Source organism: Oryctolagus cuniculus, chromosome 6 (assembly GCF_051225735.1).
Source record: "Oryctolagus cuniculus isolate XC-2025 breed Fujian yellow rabbit chromosome 6, ASM5122573v1, whole genome shotgun sequence".
In the NCBI taxonomy this organism is placed as follows: Eukaryota; Metazoa; Chordata; class Mammalia; order Lagomorpha; family Leporidae; genus Oryctolagus; species Oryctolagus cuniculus.
In genome coordinates this window covers 114,784,755-114,790,947 of record NC_142872.1, presented here as the reverse complement: position 1 = coordinate 114,790,947, position 6,193 = coordinate 114,784,755, and positions in this window count along the sequence as shown.

Below are 6,193 nucleotides of genomic sequence, written 5' to 3'. Positions count from 1 at the left end.
CAGTGGGCTTTCTCATCACGGATCAATCCAGAATCCAGACCAAATGTTGGCTATGTGAGGTACACAGTTACAGAGTCATTGCCTGTAAAGTGCCTACTGTCTAGGTGGGAAGAAAGAAAATGTTCCAGTTAACATATCTTACCAGTAGTGTAATAATGAAAAGCTTGGGAAAAGTTCACATTTATCATGCATGGAGAGAAGAATGAATTAAAATGCACTGAAACATAATAAAATAATTAACTTTCCTTCCTTCTCCAGAAACATAAACAGACACATAAACAGAATGTGTCTGTTTATGTTTCTGGAGAAGGAAGAAAAGTTAATGTGGCATCCCACATTCTGAAAGACAGAGTGTGCATTTCAAAGTTGCATTTCTTGTTTGAATAGTTAATGTAAACACAAGGTACAAAATTCAAAATGGAAAAAATAAGAAAATTCAGTTTTTCACTCTATTAAAAATTGAGGCTATCCTTTCCTTTTATGGAAATAATAAAATGGACAATTTTTGTAATATTTTTCATAAGTATCCTTAACATGTTATAGCATATGCATTTTAAGAAGTAATAAATGATAATTTTTGGAAAATTCTTGACTTGCTGAAACTGTTTTCTGAATTTCTAATATACTTGTGGACTTTACTATGTTTTGGTAGTTAAACTTCAAGTGCAGTGTACTTCAATTATAAGTCACTCTTATTAGAAATTATTGAGAATGGAGACTTTGCAACAGCATTAGAAAGGTAGGAATTGTAGCACCATGGATTTAGCTGCTGCCTGGAACACCTGAATCCCGTATTGGACTGCCTGGGTCCTGTGCTATCTTCAGCTTCTGATTCCAACTTCCGGATGCTCATTCTGAGAGGCAGCCAGTAGGAACTCAAGTACTTGGGACCCTACCAGCCATGTGGGAGACTTGGATACAATTCTGGCCTCCTGACTTCAGAATGGCCCAGCCCTGGCATTTTTTTTTTTTTTTTTTTTTGACAGGCAGAGTGGACAGTGAGAGAGAGAGACAGAGAGAAAGGTCTTCCTTCCGCTGGTTCACTCCCCAAGTGGCAGCTGTGGCCGGCACACCGCGCTGATCCGAAGGCAGGAGCCAGGTCTTTCTCCTGGTCTCCCATGGGGTGCAGGGCCCAAGCACTTGGGCCATCCTTCAGTCTTCCCAGGCCACAGCAGAGAGCTGGACTAACCCTGGGTGCCGGCGCCGCAGGCGGAGGATTAGCCAAGTAAGCCGCAGTGCAGGCCCAGCTCTGGCTTTTGAGGGGTCTTGGGGGAGTAAGTAAACAGACAGAAAACCAATTTCTCTTTCTTTCACTCTCTAATGTCCTACCCTCTGATATTAAAATACAATAAACATAAATGACATTAGAAAAGATAAAGGAAGAAATAATGGAAGAGTGGAAGTTTTGTTTGTTTTTAATGGAAATTGTGGATAAATACAATAAAATGAGGAAAAACTAAGCCCAGTCACTAAAACTGCATTGCTAAATCAGGAAGAAAATTAGTTGAAATACATAAATTGTGACAGCTTTCATTGCCTTCCAAAGGCAGTGGAACCAATGGCATTGAGTAGAGGGCTATAAAACATATTGAGTTATTTTTTTAACTTTTATTTAATGAATATAAATTTTCAAAGTACAGCTTATGGATTGCAATGGCTTCCCCATCATAACGTCCTTCCCACCCGCAACCCTCCCCTTTCCCACTCCCTCTCCCCTTCCATTCACATCAAGATTCATTTTCGATTCTCTTTATATACAGAAGATCAGTTTAGCATATATTAAGTAAAGATTTCAACAGTTTGCTCCCACACAGAAACAGAAAGTGAAAAATACTGTTTGAGTACTAGTTATAGCATTAAATCTCAATGTACAGCACACCAAGGACAAAGATCCTACATGAGGAGTTAGTGCACAGTGACTCCTGTTGTTGACTTAACAAATTGACACTCTTGTTTATGGCCTCAGTAATCACCCTAGGCTCTTGTCATGAGCTGCCAAGGCTATGGAAGCCCCCTGAGTTCACTGACTCTGATCATATTTAGACAAGGCCATGGTCAAAGTGGAAGTTCTCTCCTCCCTTCAGAGAAAGGTACCTCCTTCTTTGATGACCCATTCATTCCACTGGGATCTCACTCGTGGAGATCTTTCATTTAGGTTTTTTTTTTTCCCACAGAGTGTCTTGGCTTTCCATGCCTGAAATACTCTCATGGGCTTTTCAGCCAGATCCGCATGCCTTAAGGGCTGATTCTGAGGCCAGAGTGCTGTTAGGACATTTGCCATTCTATGGGTCTGCTGTGTATCCCACTTCCCATGTTGGATCGTTCTCTCCCTTTTTTATTCTATCAGCTAGTATTTGCAGACACTAGTCTTGTTTCTGTGATCCCTTTGGTTCTTAGTCCTATCATTATGATCAATTGTGAACAGAAATTGATCACTGGGACTAGTGAGATGGCATTGGTACATGCCACCTCAATGGGATTGAATTCGAATCCCCTGGTATGTTTCTAACTCTACCGTTTGAGTTAAGTCAGCTTGAGCATGTCCCAAATTGCACATCTCTTCCCTCTCTTATTCCCACTCTTATATTTAACAGTGATCACTTTTCAGTTAAGTTTCAGCACTTAGGAATAATTGTGTATTGATTACAGTATTCAACCAAAAGTATTAAGTAGAACAAACAAAAAAAATACTAAGAGGGATAACATATCAAGTTGTTCATCAACAGTCAGGGTGAGGGCTGATCAAGTCACCGTTTCTCATAGAGATCCTGAACATTTTTTCATGTGTCTGTTGGCCATTTGGATTTCCTTTTTTGAAAAATGTCTGTTTAAGTCCTTGGCCCATCTCTTAACTAGGTTGTTTGTTTTGTTGTTGTGGAATTTCTTGATCTCTTTGTAGATTCTGGTTATTAATCCTTTACCAGTTGCATAGTTTGCAAGTACTTTCTCCCATTCTGTTGGTTGCCTCTTAACTTTCCTGACTGTTTTGCTGTACAGAAACTTCTCAATTTGAGGTATTCCCATTTGTTCATTTTGGCTTTGACTACCTATGCCTCTGGTGTCTTTTCCAGGAATTCCTTACCTGTGCTAATGTCTTACAGGGTTCCCCAATGTTCCCGATTAATTTGATAGTGTCGTGGTGTAGATACAGATCTTTAATCCATGTTGAGTGGATTTTTGTGTAGTGTATAAGGTAAGGGTCTTGCTTCATTCTTCTACATGTGGACATCCCATTTTCCCAGCACCATTTCTTGAAGAGATTGTCCCTACTCCAGGGATTGGTTTTAGCTCACTTTGTCAAATATAAGTTAGTTGTAGATGTTTGGATTGATTTCCAGGGTTTCTATTCTGTCTATTGGTCTATCCATCTTTTTTTGTACCGGTACCAGGTTGTTTTGATTATAACTTCCCTGTACTATGTCTTGAAATCTGGTATTTTGATTCCTCTGGCTTTGTTTTTGTTGTATAAGTTTGCTTTAGCTATTCGAGGTATCCTGTTCCTCCACATGAATTTCAGCATCATTTTTTTCTAGTTCTGAGAAGAATGTCTTTGATATTTTGATTGATATAGCATGAATCTGTAAATTAATTTCGGAAGAATGGACATTTTGATGTTAATTATTCGAATCCATGAACATGGCAGATTTTTCCATTTTTTTGTATCTTCTTCTATTTCTTTCTTTAATGTTTTGTAATTCTCATTGTAGAGATCTTTGACATCCTTGGTTAAATTTATTCCAAGGTACTTGATTTTTTTTTTTAATTTTGACATAGTGGGAGAGAGAGACAGAGAGAAAGGTCTTCCTTCTGTTGGTTCACCCCCCAAATGGCTGCTATGGCAAGCACTATGCCAATCCAAAGCCAGGAGCCTGGTCTCCCATGCAGGTGCATGTGCCCAAGCGCTTGGGCTATCCTCCACTGCCTTCCCAGGCCAGAGCAGAGAGCAGGACTGGAAGAGGAGCAACCGGGACCCGAACCCAGTGCCCATATGGAATGCCGGCGCTGCAGGTGGAGGATTAACCAAGTGAGCCATGGCGCTGGCCCCATTACTTGATTGTTTTTGTGGCTACTGTGAATATGATTGATCTTAGAAGTTCTTTATTAGCTATGGCATTGTCTGTGTATACAAAGGCCGTTGATTTCTGTGTATTAACTTTGTATCCTGCTACTTTACCAAACTCTTCTGAGTTCCATAGTCTCTTAATGGAGTCTTTGGGATCCCCTATTTATAGAACCATATCATCTACAAATAGGGATAGTTTGACTTCCTCCTTTGCAATTTGTATCTCTTTGACATTTACTGTTTTTTTTATTTGACAGGTAGAGATATATAGAGAGAGACAGAGAGAAAGGTCTTCCTTCTGTTGGTTCACCCTCCCAAATGGCCATTACAGCCAGAGCTGCACCAATCCGAAGCCAGGAGCCAGGTGCTTCTTCCTGGTCTCCCATGCGGGTGCAGGGACCCAAGAACCTGGGCCATCTTCCCCTGCCCTCCGGAGCTACAGCAGAGAGCTGGACTGGAAGAGGAGCAGCTGGGACTAGACCTGGTGCCCATATGGGAGGCCAGTGCCACAGGTGGAGGATTAATCAAGTGAGCCATGGCACCAGCCCTGATGTTTGCTTTTAAAGCAGGACCTCCATCAGGACTTCTTGTAAGGCTAATCTGTTGGTGGTGAATTCTCTGTTTTTGTTTATCTTGGAAATATATTTTTTCTCCCTAACCTCTAAATGATATTCATTGGATATAATATTCTTAATTGGAATTTTTTTTTCTTAAAAGACCTTGAATGCAACATTCTGCTCTCTTCTGGCTTGCAGGATTTATGCTGAGAAGTTGGCAATTTGTTTGGTATTCCTTTATATGTAACTTCTTGATTTAATTTTGCTGTCTTAGATTTTCTCCTTGTTCTTAGCTTCTGACAATTGGACTACAGTAAGGCTTAGAGAAGATCATTTTTTGGTTGAGTCTCCCTGGAGTCCTTTGAGTTTCTTCTCTGGATGTCCATTTGTCTTTCAAGATGTGAGCAGTTTTTTAAATATTTCATTTTAAGTTCTCAACACATGTTGTCATCTTTTCTCCTTTGATAATTACTATAATATGAATATGCAGTCACTTAATTCAATCTTACCTTTCTTGGGTATTTTCAATTCATTTCTCTTTATTTTTACCTCATGGAGTTATTTCCTAATTCTTATCTTCCAGATCAGAGATTCTGTCATACATGTGGTCTAATCTTCTGTTGAAACTCTCAATCATGTTTTTTATTTCATTAGTTGAACTTTTCGTCTCCAAAATTTTTCTTAAATATTTCTATGTCCTTAGTGAATTTGTCATACCTGTCACTCTCACTCATTGGCTCTTAATTTTGTTAAGCTATCTGTGTTTTCTTGTATAACATTGACTTTCATTACAATTATTATTTTGAATATTATTTCTGGCATTTCATAAATTTCCTAAAGGTCAAGATCTATTTCTGGAATTTTTCTTACTTTTGGAGAAATGTCATGTTACCTTACCTGTTTGTATTTCTTGTGTTCCTTTGATGATGTCTGCACATCTGATGAAATAGTCCTTTTTTTTCTTTATGAAGTAGGTTTTGTTGAGGAAGATTTTATCGTTTAGATGGAATCAGGGTATCATTTAGCTTATTGCTTTGGCTTGGATTCTAGGTGAGCTGAAAAGTGCAACTTCCAGTGATGTCATTTGTCAATGTCAGCTGTGTTTCTGGGTAACCCAGTGGTCTAGTATGCAGCAGTGCAGCAGTTTATAGGGTTAGAAGTGTGACTTTGAGTTTAATGTTAGCTTCCTAGGTGGTATATTTTCAGTCCTCATAGAGTTGACTGTCAGTTACCCTAGGAATTATGATAGTCCAGTAGCAAACTCATTTTTGTTACTGAGTGACACAAGGGGAATTGTTTCCTTATCCTGATGGATAGCCTTAGTGATTATGGGGTTTATGGCACCAATAGCCATGGTTCTAGGGTTCTGTGATGTGGATGGGAACTTTTTCAGTTCCTGCTGGAAGACTGCAACTAGTGGGTGGTCTTAAGCATCAAAATCCCTCATCCCAGGACTGTGGGTTATAAACTGAACTCTGCTCCATTTCTGTAGGATGATTACAAGGTGTACAGAAGATTTTGCACTGGCAGTTACTGGTCTGGAGAGGTGATTGCAGGAAGGTTATTCTGTAGG